Source organism: Delphinapterus leucas, unplaced genomic scaffold, assembly GCF_059928025.1.
Source record: "Delphinapterus leucas isolate spDelLeu-1000000601 "Yukka" unplaced genomic scaffold, BTC_Dleu_Yukka2 spDelLeu_asBTCV2_sq67, whole genome shotgun sequence".
Classification (NCBI taxonomy): domain Eukaryota; kingdom Metazoa; phylum Chordata; class Mammalia; order Artiodactyla; family Monodontidae; genus Delphinapterus; species Delphinapterus leucas.
Window position 1 is genome coordinate 139,772 of NW_028322276.1, and position 15,138 is coordinate 154,909.

Here is a 15,138-nt window from a genome sequence, read left to right on the forward strand (position 1 = left end):
CACATCAGACAGCCTTGAATAATTAATTTCCCTTTCCATGGATAGATGAGAACTGTGAGAAATGAGGGTAAGAAAGAAACTGATTATTTTATTTATGAACAAAACATTTACTTAAAGAAACAGCTAAAAGAACCAATTAAATAATTTCTTACCATCTTCTTTGAGTTCAAGTCTAGGGGGAAAAAAAAGAAGCATATTTTATAAGAGCAAAGGAAAGAAATCCAGTAAAACAAAGTATGTACATAATTACTTACTTGCTTTTATGATTATGAGCTGGTGCTGCCATCTTTTTAGGTTCCCTGTACTGAAAAGCTACAATCACATAAGGACAGATCTGTCTGGGTCGCTCAATAACAGTGCTGCCTGAAAGTTCATAGAGGTAATACCGAAAGAAGCAAAATAAGTATTATCAGGGTAATACTACAGAATTCCACGTGCATCAAGTTTATTTCAACCCTACCCAACCCCAAAATTTAACTCCTTAGATTTAGAAATGATTTATTCCCAGGTGACTATACCTGATTCAGTTCAAAGGTGCGAAACTGACTTGTCTTGTGAGAAAACTTGTTAGTACTTACAGCCACGTGGCAATCATAGCCAGAAGATGGGCTGGTATAGTTAGTTGTATAATTCTCAGACACAAACTTGACTCTTCCCTAGAATGAAAATATTAAGACTAATCAAATGTTTTCAAATAGCAATAATCTGACTCTAGGATTTATTTAAAAGTAGCCTAATAAAGAACATATACACATGTTTGCTGTCAAGGTCCCGCCTCTTCATCAACAGGACCACCAAAGGCAATACTAAGAAGACAAATAATATAAATGGTACTTCAGTGAGCAATCAAAACCTGTATTCTCTCCCCATCAAACAGCTTATGATGTTGGGCAGGGCTGGCTTCTAAGCAGTAAAGTAAGGAAGACTGAGAGCACATAGGCAAAAACTAAACAGCAGTATCCACCAGACAGGGTGGGATATGGGGGCACGAAACCAATGGCGAGGCACAATCTGACATAAGCAAAAAATGTTTGTTACCTGAGCTGACAGGCATGTTGTCTGCGGCAGAACTACAGCACTTATCACAGAGCAGGAGAGGGAAGAGTAAGGGAGGGAAGCAGTGACTATGAGCCAATGCAATGCTACTTTCCCTCCAGTTCTTGGGGACAAGTTTTGGAATATGAAGAGTTCACACTCTTAAAAAAATCAGTAGTGTTACGTTTATAACCAAAGAACTTAAGATAGTAGGAAAGCTAAAACAAAAGCAAAACCAAAACAAGACCACAGAATATGTCCTCAAAAAGCCCCCCAACCTCTAAAATTAGAGTTTTCCTACTCTCTGAGTGAAAATTCTAATTGCGTGATTCATTTATACTGGACTATTTAAGGGCATTTAAAAATTTCTGAGATCATCAGTTGCAGGTGCCCCATGAAACTGTGAACAAGGTCTCAATGTTTTAGGGGTTAAAAAAATATATAAAGGTTTCTCATTTTGACAACTTAAATCAATGAATGTTGCTTTCTAAATTCATCTCTTATAACTGAAATCACACTGCTTTATAAGCAGCTACTCGTTTTCTGTCATTTACTATTTAAAAAGTGGCATTGTGGGACAGGGTGAGAGGAAAGCTTTTCACTGAATACCTGTTGTATTATTTTGAAGCTTTTTTTAAAAAAACATATTCATAGATCATCTATAAAATGAATTTAAAAAAAGCTCTGTCCGTAAAGGAAAGCAAAAAGCAGTTATTTTCTCTGACTTTAGATAGCTGTCTTTGGCAAGGACTATGTGTAGCAAATGATCTGCAAAGAACATTATCACAGACTGATAATCTTTCATTTTTAAAAGAAAAATTACATAGAAGCACATTTAGTCTTTACCTTAATTAGATTAAAAATTACAACATAACCAGACTTCCCATGATACCAAGGTCTTGCATGAAGATAGTCTGAGTATTTGGAAATGTATACACCTATAAAAGTATAAAAATAGATTAATTTACACTTTAAAAAGATTATTTACACATGGGTTACCTTTAACTGAACAAGACAACACAAAAGACAAATAAATGCTAACATTAAAAAACTATTTTGAAACTGCTTACCTTTTAAAAACTATTTGAGATATTCTAAAGGTATGGAAACATTAGAGCTAAGATACAATACATCTGTTCGACAACCAATTTTCTATTTGGGTATGGTAAGTGAAAAGGGATAAGAGTATCACATGTTTGGAAAAGTCTTCGTGAGTCTGTTTTTTCTCCATGCAATCATTCAGTGAAAAGGCCTATAGTAATCTGATTCTCAAGTTATTTTTTGCAAAACATCTCAGTAAGTACTCATATTTAAGAATGTGTGCTGAGGTCTACTACACTGCAGCTGTGTGCCAGGCAGCAGTGCCACAAAGGGAAATACAACGAGGTCCTGCCTTCAAGCAGCTTATTCTGCTGGGCTGTGAATTCCAGGGAGGCGGGGGTTATATCTGTTTTGTTCACCACTGTAGCCACATCACAGCCCACTGCAGCTTAATAGAGAAGTGAGTCTCAAGAGGGGAGAGACTCCTTTAAGTTACGACAGGAGAAGAGGATCCCCACCCGGCAGCAGCAGTGAGAATAAGGAGGAAAGGACACATTTCAGAGATATTCCTGAAGTATCTCTTTTGAAACATAAAAGACAATGGTGAGGACATGGATATAGCAGACAAGAGCAATAAACTTGTGGCCAGAAGATTGGGTTCCAGTTCCAGGTTTTTCACTTACTGCTAATAATAACCATGTGACTGAGGAGTATGTCACTTAAGCGGGCAAGGTGGGCATGAGTATAGATACATAAATCACAGGGTTCTCAGGAAGATTTAAAAAGATCCATAAACTTTTAAAACTATAATACACTACAGTAATATAAAGGATTACTTTCATACACAGAACTATCCATTTCTATTTGAGCCCAAAACTATAGAACACACACAGGCAGTAGTGCTATTTTATTATTACCCCCAGTACATGTGATGAAGAAGATTGTGTATTTATAGGAGCAATCCAGCCTCTATCTACTCCACCACCCTACTGAAGCCAGCCTCTCAAACATCAACAATAAACTCATGTGACTGCAGTAAAGCGCAAAAATGGCCTTAATTTTTAGAGATGTAAGCTGAGGTGTTTGCTTGTAATTCACTTTCACAATTTTCAGAAAAAAAAACTTTTTTAAACAAATGAAGAGAATAATGCAAAACATTATCTGTTAAACGTAGGTGATAGGTATATTATACTATGCTCTCTACTTTTTCTATGTTAGCATTTTTCATAATGAAAAGAAGGGGGGGGTTAAAAAGAGTAGGGGAGAAGGAAAAAAAGGTTTTAGGTAAACTGTTATTGGGGTTATGAACTTATCCCCTTTCATGTCCTTTAGAAGAGCTGAATATAAGTTTAAAAAAACATTTGTTTTACACAGAGTTACCATATGAGCCAGCAATTCCACTCCTAGGTATAAACCCAACAGAAATGAAAAAACATGTCCACATAAAGACCTGGACAAGAACGTACATAGTACCATTTTTTTATAATAGCCAAAAAGTAGAAACAACCAAATGTCCATCAAGTGCTGAATGGATAAAGAAAATGCGGTACAGTGGAATATTATTCAGTCAAAAAAGGAATGAAGTATATGCTACAACATGGATGAATCTCAAAAACACTAAGCTAAGTAAAAAAGTTAGTCACAAAAGGTCATATACGATCCCATCTACATGGAATGTCTGGAATAGGCCAATCCATAGGGGCAAAAAGTAGAGTACTGGTTGCTTAGGCTGGTGGGAGTGGGGAGTGACTGATGAAAATGGTCTAAAATTGATTGTGCTGATGGCTGCATATTCATTTTAGTGAATATGCTAAAAAAAAATTGTATACTTTAAACAGGTGAAACGAATGGTATGTGAATGTTATCTCAATAAAGTTGTTATTTAAAAGAAATGGTCAGCAGGAATGTAGCCATGGAGCCCAGTAATCCTTCTCAGTGCTGATCTCCAACTTCTGTAGCATCTGACACTGCTAACACCCCTCCTTACAGCCTTCTGTTCTCTGTGAAACTCCACCTCCTGATTCTTCATCCCCTGGACTGCTCTCAACTCCCTCTTCCTAGCCTTGCCCCGTGGCCCCATCCCTTGCTCCCATAACCACCTGAAAGTTCTGCTCTTGCCATCTTTGCTGCCCCATGTAACAATGTTTTTGGCTTCAGCTAACACCCACCCGCTGCCACCTTGAACCCCAACCTCCAGTTCTAATCCCTTTTCCAACTATTCTTACCACCAGCAGGACAGCTTTCAGAAACACTTATGACCACCTCATTATTTCTCAAATTTAGCTCACTGAAGTAGTAGTGTTCATTTAGGTGTAAGCTCCAAGCTAAGCACTTGACACAGTCTCATGTAATCCTCACAGCAAATCTAGATGATAGTTTCATCTATTTTACAGATGAGGAAAGTGAAGCTTAAAGAAATTAGTGCTAATCCACATTCTTGACAGTAAGATTACCTTTCTCTTTTAACTCAACAGCTTCCCTACAATTTCCTCTCCTCCGTGTCTCTCTTCTACTGACAATATCAGTGCAGTGTAAGTTACCTTACATTTGATTCTTTGTTACTCCTCACATTCCACAGTTGCCAAGGTGCGTCAGTTCCCTCTATTATGTGTTCCTACTGCCATTATGATAATTCAGAAGAAATCCTCACTAGCCCCAGATGACTGCACTGAACTCTTGGCACTGAAAGATACCTTCAGTACCTTTTCTAGTCCAACCATCCTTTTAAAAAAGATAACTCCTATTAGAAAACCTTAAGTCTTAGACTCAAAGCTCATTTATATGTTTAAAGGTCTGCTTCCAAAGATCACTATTTATCATCAATGAAACTAGCATTTAACACAGGTATCTTATGTAACTAACTAAACCCCACTTCACCTTGTAAAAGAGATTCCTTTTCCTTACAGACGTACCTTTCCCTGGGTCACCCAGAGTGCTGATAGCACTGCTGCCAACACAGAGTCCACGCTGACATACCAACTTTGCCTTAAACAAAAGAGCGTACTTTGCTTATCATATCGTTCTTGGGAGGGTCCATGAAATAACTATAATCTATATACAGACTTTCAATACAGAATCTGTACGTTGTATGCATTCATGGCACAAAGCAAGCTTACGTAAGGCAATTGTGTTTTAGTTAATATTAACAGTTCAAACTTTTTCGTGAAATTTTATTATTTCTGTTAACAAAAATGTCACCAGCAAAACCAAATTAAACAAGCTCACAGATAAGTCCTCTCTTGAAGATTTCTTTTTCAATTACAGCTTGGGAATCACTAAATTTGAAAATGTCTTCTCCGCAAATGCTTTTTTTTTTTTTTTTTTTAGTATGAATCCATAACATATCTTATTTGGAAGTTAAACAAACTCTCTAGTATTACTATATAATCCATAAGTTATATGGTAATGTTAATTATTCTTTAGCAAATCTATCCCTGTTCTTTAAAAATCATGACCTCAACCGAAATACTACCTTTGAATTACTTTAAGTTGGATTATAGATCTCTAGCATTGCTGAACTGTATCTAGAAGCCACACACATCTCTGGAGACATACCTGCACACAGTAGTTTCCTTCTCCACAATTTAGGTACAACCAACAATATGGATGTTCAATTTTCAAAATAAGGCATGAAACAATTCCAAGTAACTAGAATGCTGAACGTGTTCATCTTGTCCCCAAAATCATGTAATTTAAACTTGAAAAACCTCCACAAGAAATAGAAAATATCTATCTAAACAATGATCGAGAATAGAAAATATCCATTCACTCCATTAAAAGTCATTATTAATACTTAAGGAATCTGTATTAATCAAAATCTCACCACGAGCTTACAAATGTATTCAAGATAAAACTAAAGAAAACCTATGGAAAGTTGTAGAAATCCAATCTCTTTCATGACAAGCTTTCACTGTCATTTACATTGCCACCAAACTAACAAAAAAGACTGATGAACTGGTAATCTTACAAACTTTATAGACCTAAAATACCAATATTTAACTTTAATGATATAATTAATTTTGTACATTAACATCACAAAATTACTTTTCTACGATCGAATTCCCTTACCTGATTTTCAGTTTCAAACAGAAGAAACCCGTAAGTTTCTTGAAGTTCTTCGTGAGTACAGTTACTTGCTTTTTTTTCTTGGTAAAGAGTTTTGTACCGTATAAGGAGAGAATAATCAAATGTTATAAACATGTTATTTTGCCTTGAAAATTAACTTTTAAAAATGCATCATCTGAATTCCTCCTGCTAAAAGACTAATGAAATTTATTATTTTTCTATTCCCTAGAATATATTATAATTACCTTTCAAGTGACTATTTCCAAGGATCTTTTATTTCAGCTGAAATGGGATAGCTAAAAAGAACTAGGCTTATATATCAAAAATAATGGGTCTCTTTCTTTAAAACTAAAATAAAACAGACACAGTGTGTACCAAGCACCTCACCTCATTTAAGAAAATGTCATTTTTCACCAGTCACTTGACTGTACTGAAAACCATGCTCAGATGCAGAGTCCAAGTAAGAAGTATGGAGAATTGAAACTGCCCTCTGGAAGAGAGAGTCTGAACTCAAGGACACTGTCTCAAAAACTGCAAAACACAAACAAAAATAATGCAACTGTTTAAGATAACCAAAGGATGGGGAAAAGTGGCACACTAAATATCACTGAATACTGATACAGGAAATATATCATCTATGATAATAGGAAATAATCATCTATTTCCTTCCTGTATAATTAAGACATTTACAATGTGTTTTGGCTACCATATCTGGACTATCTTAAAAGATCTCACATGTGAAAATAACCTAAATGGATTATAACTGAGGGTGAATGACTTTTAATGCAAGAATAAATCCCTTTTGGTTTCAAGCTGGGCGCTGTAGCCACACTGGGTAAAAGCAGATGCAACTGTAGTGTCAAGTTGGTGGTCAGCAACTGCTTAGACCAATGCTTCTCATTCTTAAATTTTTTTAAACCTAAGCCACATTTTGATAAACTTACCCTTCCTGTCTTCTCACCAAATCCCCAAGGAAGTCTGTTAGGTTCCTTGGAAGGAGCCTACTACTGCACACTCAGCAAACACATTAGAAATCATGTTTCTTTGGGGCTTCCTCACCAGCCTGTACATGTCTATTAAAATTTACTTCTTATGGGCTGTATTATAAAATCATCATTTTACAAAAATAAAACTTTATTACTTTTCTTGAAAGTGCTTTCTTCAAACCATACCCATGTGTTATCCCAAAGATGCTGGTATACCCCTCCCATGAGAGGCATGCTTCCTAATTGAGAACTACTGACTCAATCCAGTAATTCTCTTGATTGAGCCCTTGTGTCTTTTGATTTTACCAGTCCTCACTTAGCAAGAACTGAGCCTAATGAGTTCTCATAACATTGAACTATTTGATTTGTTTACTCCTTTCTATTTACATCCTCTCTATTCTCTTTAACAAGGTTGGGGGGGGCGGATACACACTGATTATTTGTAAATAATAGAGAGAATAATTTATGTAAGACTGGAAGTTTGGGCCTTACAGTATAAATAAGTACATTAATCTGGCTTCCTACTTATACCAGGACTCTGCCAATTACACTAGAGTTCAAAAGTTAAAGAAAACATAAGCTTTTTAATTAAAATTAATTTATGAACAACAGATTAAAAAACCCTAGACTATTACAGAAATCAAAACAAACATTTCAGTAAAATTCATTTGGACTAAACTGTCCTAATGCTTCAATTCCCAAGGTAATTTAAAAATGATTTTGATAATAATACTTCATCGTATCAAAAATAAAAGATTATAAATAGCAAGGAAAGAAAGAAAAGAGGATGAAACACTTAAGAATATTCTGAAGTTGGCACATCTGATCTATATCGATTGTATCTGACTTTGATTTTTCCTCAGTTTCACCTTCTCTCTTTCAATATCGGTATACCAGTGCTGTGAAAAATATGGATATTCTAAAGAGATTCAAACAGCAAAACACCAGTGATAACAATTAAAAAATTATGGCTTTCTTTAGCTACTTCCTCAAAACAAACTGGGAAGCCTATGCACTTGCAAACTCCTTTTACAAATAATCTGTACAGCTAGCTCAAATGCAAATCAGGATTCCTTTAAAAATTATAATTTTGGAAACCTAGTATTTAAATTTTTTAAAAGGCAATATAATATTTAAAGAATCTAATTATACCATGAGGCTCAATATTTGTGAAAGATGTTGCTTACAAGTGAAAGAAATAAAAGTTGTCATCGCTTTGGAAATGACCAATCTATGATTATCAACTTCCCTAAATTCTGCAAGATGTTAATAGATTATAAGTTTCACAAGTACTGAATACTACATATATCCCCAATTTTGAGCGTCAACGCACAATAATAAACTGAAAACTGTGAGAAATAATGCAATTTAAAAGACCCCATCTAATACAATGTGGGGAGTACTGCTCCCAATAAAGCTAGGACTAATGGTAATGATTTAAAATAAACAAGGAGGAACAAGTAAGAAATGACTTATTTTGTACTTTTATACTGTAACTTCTAAAACCATTTATTTATGGTTAAAAATGCTTCCTTTTTATGTCAGCACTCTCCAAATAGCCATATGTTAGAAAAGTAATAATTTTACAGTTGGCAGAAGGAAAAGCATATCAAAAGAGAAGTTAATGGAAAACCACAGTAAACCCTGAATCTTTCATGACTTCATAATAAATGACCTCAATTATACTCTCAAGAAAGCACAAGTTTCCTGCTCTATAATTAAGGACATAATGAGAATTTTACTGATAAATCATTTGACGTTGTCTCTTCCCACACAATGCGCTTTCATTTAACCGCCTAAAACAAGCGTACAAAACGAGGAGCATTAAATAAATGGATAGTTTCATTTTTTGCTGAGCAATGCACATGCTCTAGTTTAACATTCAAGATGATCAGAATATTAAGAGAAAGAAGAGGGGGCTATTCCACAAAGAAATCTAAAGCAACATCTAAGAAGGTAACTTGAAAAGTACCTGTCTGTAAAGCATAAAGAGTGTCCCTTACGGTTTAAGTGATCAACAAAGAGCACATGGAAAAAACTGAAGTTGAATCAAAATGGCTCTGAAAACTGAGTTAATATTCTTTCCTGTAGCACCTGGCTTTGGGCACGTTTCTCTGCCATTTGTGGATTGGATCTTAAAAGTCAGGTCAAGCTTGGGTTTCCCTGGTGGCACAGTGGTTGAGAGTCCGCCTGCCGATGCAGGGGACACGGGTTCGTGTCCCGGTCCGGGAAGATCCCACATGCCGCGGAGCGGCTGGGCCCGTGAGCCATGGCCGCTGAGCCTGTGCGTCCGGAGCCTGTGCTCTGCAATGGGAGAGGCCACAACAGTGAGAGGCCTGCGTACTGCAAAAAAAAAAAAAAAAAAAAAAAAAGTTAGGTCAAGCTTGACACAACAAGTTGGATTCTGCTCAAAGCGCCCTGCATCAATCTCCCCCATCTCAAAATCCATGACAGGGATACTGAGTGTCTGATTTCGGGACACTTTTTTCTCTCTTTATAACTTCTAATAAGAGAGATAAAAAAATTATAAACCAGCTTCTGATGCTATACCACAGGTATCTATTTTCCATTCTATAAGCATCTGGTCTGAAAGCAAATAATGAGATGAACAAACGTCAACAACTTAGGTGTCACAGTAATCTAACAGAATCTAGCCACTTCTCCATCTCCCCCAGACTTACATGACCACAACTCCTGTTTGTGAACTAAGCAATAGCACTTATCAGAGACAGAAACACTAAGAACCCAACAATATGTGCCATTAAAGGCCCTTATTAGTAGAAGGCAACCTACACCTTTTAATACTCTCCATGCCTATATACTGTATCTCCTCTAAGTAGGTCATTTGACAGTTGTTGAAGGAACAGCCCATTCTTTAATCACCTAATCCTAAAATGTACTACCCTTACCTTTAAGATATCAAAGGACTGCCAGTTTAAGATATATACAGCTTTTTTAGAACACAATTTGGCAGAAAGTAACAAAAACTTAAATGGGCATACCAAATAACCATTCCATTTCTGGGAATCTATTCCTCAGAAATATTAGCATAAGTGCAGGGGTTATATGTCCAAGGGTGTTCCATGCACCAACACCTATAACAGCAAAAACACTGGAGACAACCTAAATTGCCATCAATAGGGAAACACCTTGCACTTACTAAATAAAAACAAAGTAAATCTGTATATACTGACGTACAAAGATATCTATTGTATACTACTGAGTGAATAACATGTATTATCTGTCATTTTGGTAAAAAAAAAAAACCATAAAAAATTATGTGTTTGGAAGTATACAGAAAAAGATGTAGAAAAGATGGGAAATCCAACCGTTAACAGTATATACACCAATGGTGATTGGGGAGTGGACAAAAAGGAGAACTTATACTTTTGCCTTATATATATCACTACAATTTAGATTTTTCTTACATAAGCATGTATTACTTCTACTATTTAAAATATCTCAATTTAAAATCAAGTAAAATAAATCATAATTTCAAAGAAATACAAATAGAGGAGTGTGACAATTTCTCTTGAACACACACACCTTTTCTGATGCAATTTGCAAACTTAATCACCTATCAATTTTGGACTAATAATTATAAGAAATCTGTAGCTACTGGAAGTTAGAATTTTTAAAAAAGTCCTTTCATTTTACATGATCTAAATTAAAATCTAAAAAACTGTACTGTGCAGCTTTGGATTCATTAGTAATAGCTTATAGCATTTAGTTTAATACCCACTCTTCTCTGATATGAACCTTGTCTCGGTCTTCTCTCACAGGGAATGGAGCTGGGAGGGTGGTCTTAATTCATTTGCACCAAGTATACCCCCGGACTTCTTGACATAGTCCTGTTCTCTGCTAATGTCATAAATGCAAAAAGAAAAAATTAAATCATAAAGTGAATAGTTCTCTTTCAGGCATATCTACTATATAAATAAATGTTTACTGAGCATCTAGTTTGCATTAGGTACAATTTTGTAATGTTTCCCTTCTTTGTCAAGTCTCCAGAGCTAAAGGCTAAATTTGCTGTATAAGAAGTAGTAACACACATAGATTGAAGTGGTTTTCCCCCAATTCTTTAATTTCTAAAGAAAATTTTCTTCGCAGAGATAAACAGGAATCAATTTTGCCTCATTGAAAAAAACCTTTCAAAATGCACAGATTATAGAACCACACCCATGTTCTACTGGCTGGAAATAATAAAATCAAATAGAACACAAATAAAACCTCTCCCCACCCCTAAATAAGTAATATTTGATTCACCCTTCATTAAACAAAACTATTAGTGATGACTATTATGTGCCTAGTACTATGCTATACCCTGCATTTTATCAAGACAAACGAGAAAAAGTCTCTATGATGAAAGTGTCCCGGTGGCCTGGAGATCTTAGAATGCGCTCACAAAATACTCCTAGAGTGAGTGTGTGACCTTTGGAAAGCAAGGGCTGTATCTCCTGGTGACAGTGGTCTCAAAGAGGAAAGCAGAGCTGGAAGTAAAGACCCTCCCAAACCAGATTACACTTGCAACTTAGAAAAGGAGTAGCAACAAAGGCACCATATTTTTAAAAACAATCCTCAGCTTCAGGAGCAGAGGAGGGAACCCTTAAGCCTGAAAACTGCTCTGTTGCATCCGTACACTGGGCTCAAACACATCTTCAGAGCTAGAATAAGATGAAGGCAGGGAGAGGGCATCTTTTCCTTTGTCCTCGGTGAGAAAGCTTTCCCAGAATTCTCTCTGCAGGCACCCCATTCTCAACTCATTGGCCAGAACTGAGTCACACGTTTATTCCTAAAACAATCACTAACCAAAGAGAGTGGAATTACCATAATGAGCTTAGAGTAACTAAGAGTCACACAGCCCCCCACTCTCACCCGCCCAAGCTGCTCCTGAAGCATGGGATCACCCCAAAAGCTAGACAAAATTGTGGTTTGGGGGAAGGGAAGAAAAAGGGAGGTGATTACTGGGAAGGCAGTCAACAACATTATCACACTAAGGTCTCAACAAGTTAGTGGTAGGTCTGCACTAGAATCCTGGTCTCCTGAATCCCAATTTAATTCTCCCCTCTTGACATAATGAACGATATAATCAATATTGCTACTTTTTCTAAAGAATCTTAAATATATTCACACAGTTCTACCTCAAATCCTTTTTGAAAAAAGGTGTACTATTATAAAACTATACATGCTATTTTTTGTAAAGTATACTGAATTTCTCAAATAATGAACTGCTTGCAGTTCCTCGTGTGTATCGTGTTTCCACCTCTGCATTTGCTATTTCTATTGCCCTGAAAATGTATACACTAGTGCCCTTTTTTGGCTTATCATTTGAATACTTACTTAGATTTCAGGTATCAGTACCTCTCTGAAACCTTTCATGACATATCCCATCTCAATGACACTGGCTGTTGGTATCACTGGCTACCCACTGTATCATGTTCCAGATTCTCCCACATATCTATAGTACTGATTTCGTTATAGATTTTTCTTCCTGCCACTGGATTAGATGAAAAACTTTCTTGACTGGACCTTTATTTTCTAAATACTTTCTCACTCTTTTTGTCTAATTGTTGTGGCTATTCTATTTTTTAGGAGAGTTCTTCAGCTTTATTATCTAATCCTTTCTTGCTTCCTGAATAATTTCTCTCCCTTTTTTAAAAAAAGAATCTCTTCTTTTACGTAAGTTGTATTTTCTCTTTTCTTTTTAAAGATACCACAGTTTACAGATACTTCTATTTCTATTCCACCCATATTCCTGCCCTGAGAAGTACTTGGTACCTCTAAATCCTGAGCCTTTTCCAGATTCTGTGGAGGGAATCGGCTTGCTTCTCTTGTTGGCTTACCTCTCTTCAGCCTTCAGCATTCTCTAATCCACTAAATCATTTAGTAATTGACCACCTTCTTTTGTAGTTTCCCAAATACTGATTTCATTTATCTTCTCCTTTCTCACTCTCTTGATCTTTGTGGATTTATATCTTTACTCTGTTACTATAATCTTAGTGGAATTTCCAGAGGAGTGTACAACTGGAGGTGTCACAGACATAACTGAAGTGTCTACTTAATGTAAGTCTTAATTTCTTCAATCAAAAAATGTGCAATATACCACCTACCATGGTAGCTACTATCACCATTATTTTTATTTTAACTTTTATAATTATGAAGACCTCATTTTATTTACTTATGTATTTATCACAGAACTAATTACATATCAAATCTTCAACAAATATTAATTTTAAAAGAATTAATTTTTAGTGTGTATTAACGCCATAACCATTCACTCAAATACATGAAAAGAACAGTCAAAGTAGATCTTCAACGATTTCTTTCAGAGTATTTATCATGGTTTATAATTACATAATCATAATTATTTCACTAATGTCTATTTACCTAATAAACCAAGCCTTATGAGGACAGGAATCATGTCTGTTTTGTCTACTTGTGATTACCCAGCATCAGCCCAATGCCTGGCACGCAGTGAATGTTCAGTAAATATGTATTTGATAATTAAATGAAAGAATAACACTTATGCAATTTAATCTGTTCCAAAACTCAGAAAAAGAGCTTCCCGATTTTTTTTATAAAGCAGTCAAATGCTAACACCAAAATCTGACAAAGAAAATACTAAGAAAGGAAACTATAGATCTCACGAATATTGATACTAAAATCCTAAAATATATGTATTGGCAAAGGGAATCCATCAGGACACTAATATAATAACAGAAGTCAATTAAGGTACATTTTAGGAATGTATGAATTGGTTCAATAAATAGGAAATCCATAAATTTAACTAACCACATTAACAGGTCAAAGTTATCATGAGGGGCTGCTGGAACATGGGATGAGGTAGGAGAGCCACATGTCAGACTGTCCAAAGGAAGTTACTATATACTTCTTTCCAAACAGATGACTTAGATAAGTTTTTGTTGCTGCACAGTATTTTTTTCATTTATGTAGTATTATTTTGGCCATACTTAATCTACAAAACAAATTGATGCTTCCAAATAAAAGAAAGCTGTTCATTTAATGTAACACAGAAAAAATCCTACCATAAGTTGTTTAGGGGAAAGAAAAGCTGATAACAAAGGAGAAGTATGTATATATATACACAAAGTCTTAAGAACATATACTATGATTTAAACAATGGTCATCATCTGTATAATGCTTATCTGATGTTTTTCTTGTTTATTTGATTATGTGCCCACCACTAGATTATTAGCTTCATGAATACAGGAATTTATCCTTTTCCATGCTGTACCCCAGTGCCCAGAACAGTGCCTGGTACACAGTAAGGTTTCAATAAACATTTCATGTATTGAATGAATCAATCCATATTCCAAATCACTTCACTTCTCTACTTAAACCCTTCGCGGCTTCTCGTTGCCCCCAGAATACAACACACACTCCCTGCCATGGCCCTGTGAAATCTGACCCCTGCTTGCTTCCTCCACCTCACCTGATCCTCCCTCCTCTGGCTTACTACTACGGTCCAGCTACCCTGGTCTTTCCATTCAAGCTCTTTGCTCTTTTCAGGCCTTTGCACTTGCTGTTATTTCTGACTGAAACGCTCGCTCTCCTGTTTTGCCCTCGGCTTAGCTCCCTCTCTTCTTTGAGTGAAATCTCAAGTTATTCCCTCAGATAAACCTCCTCTGATCACCCCACCTAAAGTAGGTATTTTCTTTAAATCACTCATTACAACATACAGCTATTTTGTCAATTTACTTTTGGGTGTGTGTGTGTGTCCATCTTCCCCAGCAGAATGTAAGGTCCACAGAGGCAGATACTCTTTGTCTTGCTCACAAAGACCTTCAGTACCCAGCAGAGCTCCTAGCACCACAGTACTCAACGCTCTACCAAGTTATCTTTGGGTAGGTCAAGTACAGGTAATTCCTGTTTCATTCTTTTTACAGCTTTACGTATTATCTGAAATTTTACGTAAGCATAAATATAATCTGGGGAACTAAAGCTATTTTCATTTTGGAAAAAAAGATCTTCCATGGCCCTAAGTAGTAGC

General features: G+C 35.9%; 1 long non-coding RNA gene across 1 annotated transcript; it reads right to left on the minus strand.

Moving 5' to 3' along the window:
- Positions 1–6,528: 6,528 nt before the first annotated feature.
- LOC149743820 (uncharacterized) lies at positions 6,529–11,040 on the minus strand. The gene is made up of 2 exons (XR_016391722.1): positions 10,870–11,040; positions 6,529–9,470 (listed from the first exon to the last, which is right to left on the minus strand). It is a non-coding gene; the product is annotated as an uncharacterized LOC149743820 (long non-coding RNA).
- Positions 11,041–15,138: the final 4,098 nt, after the last annotated feature.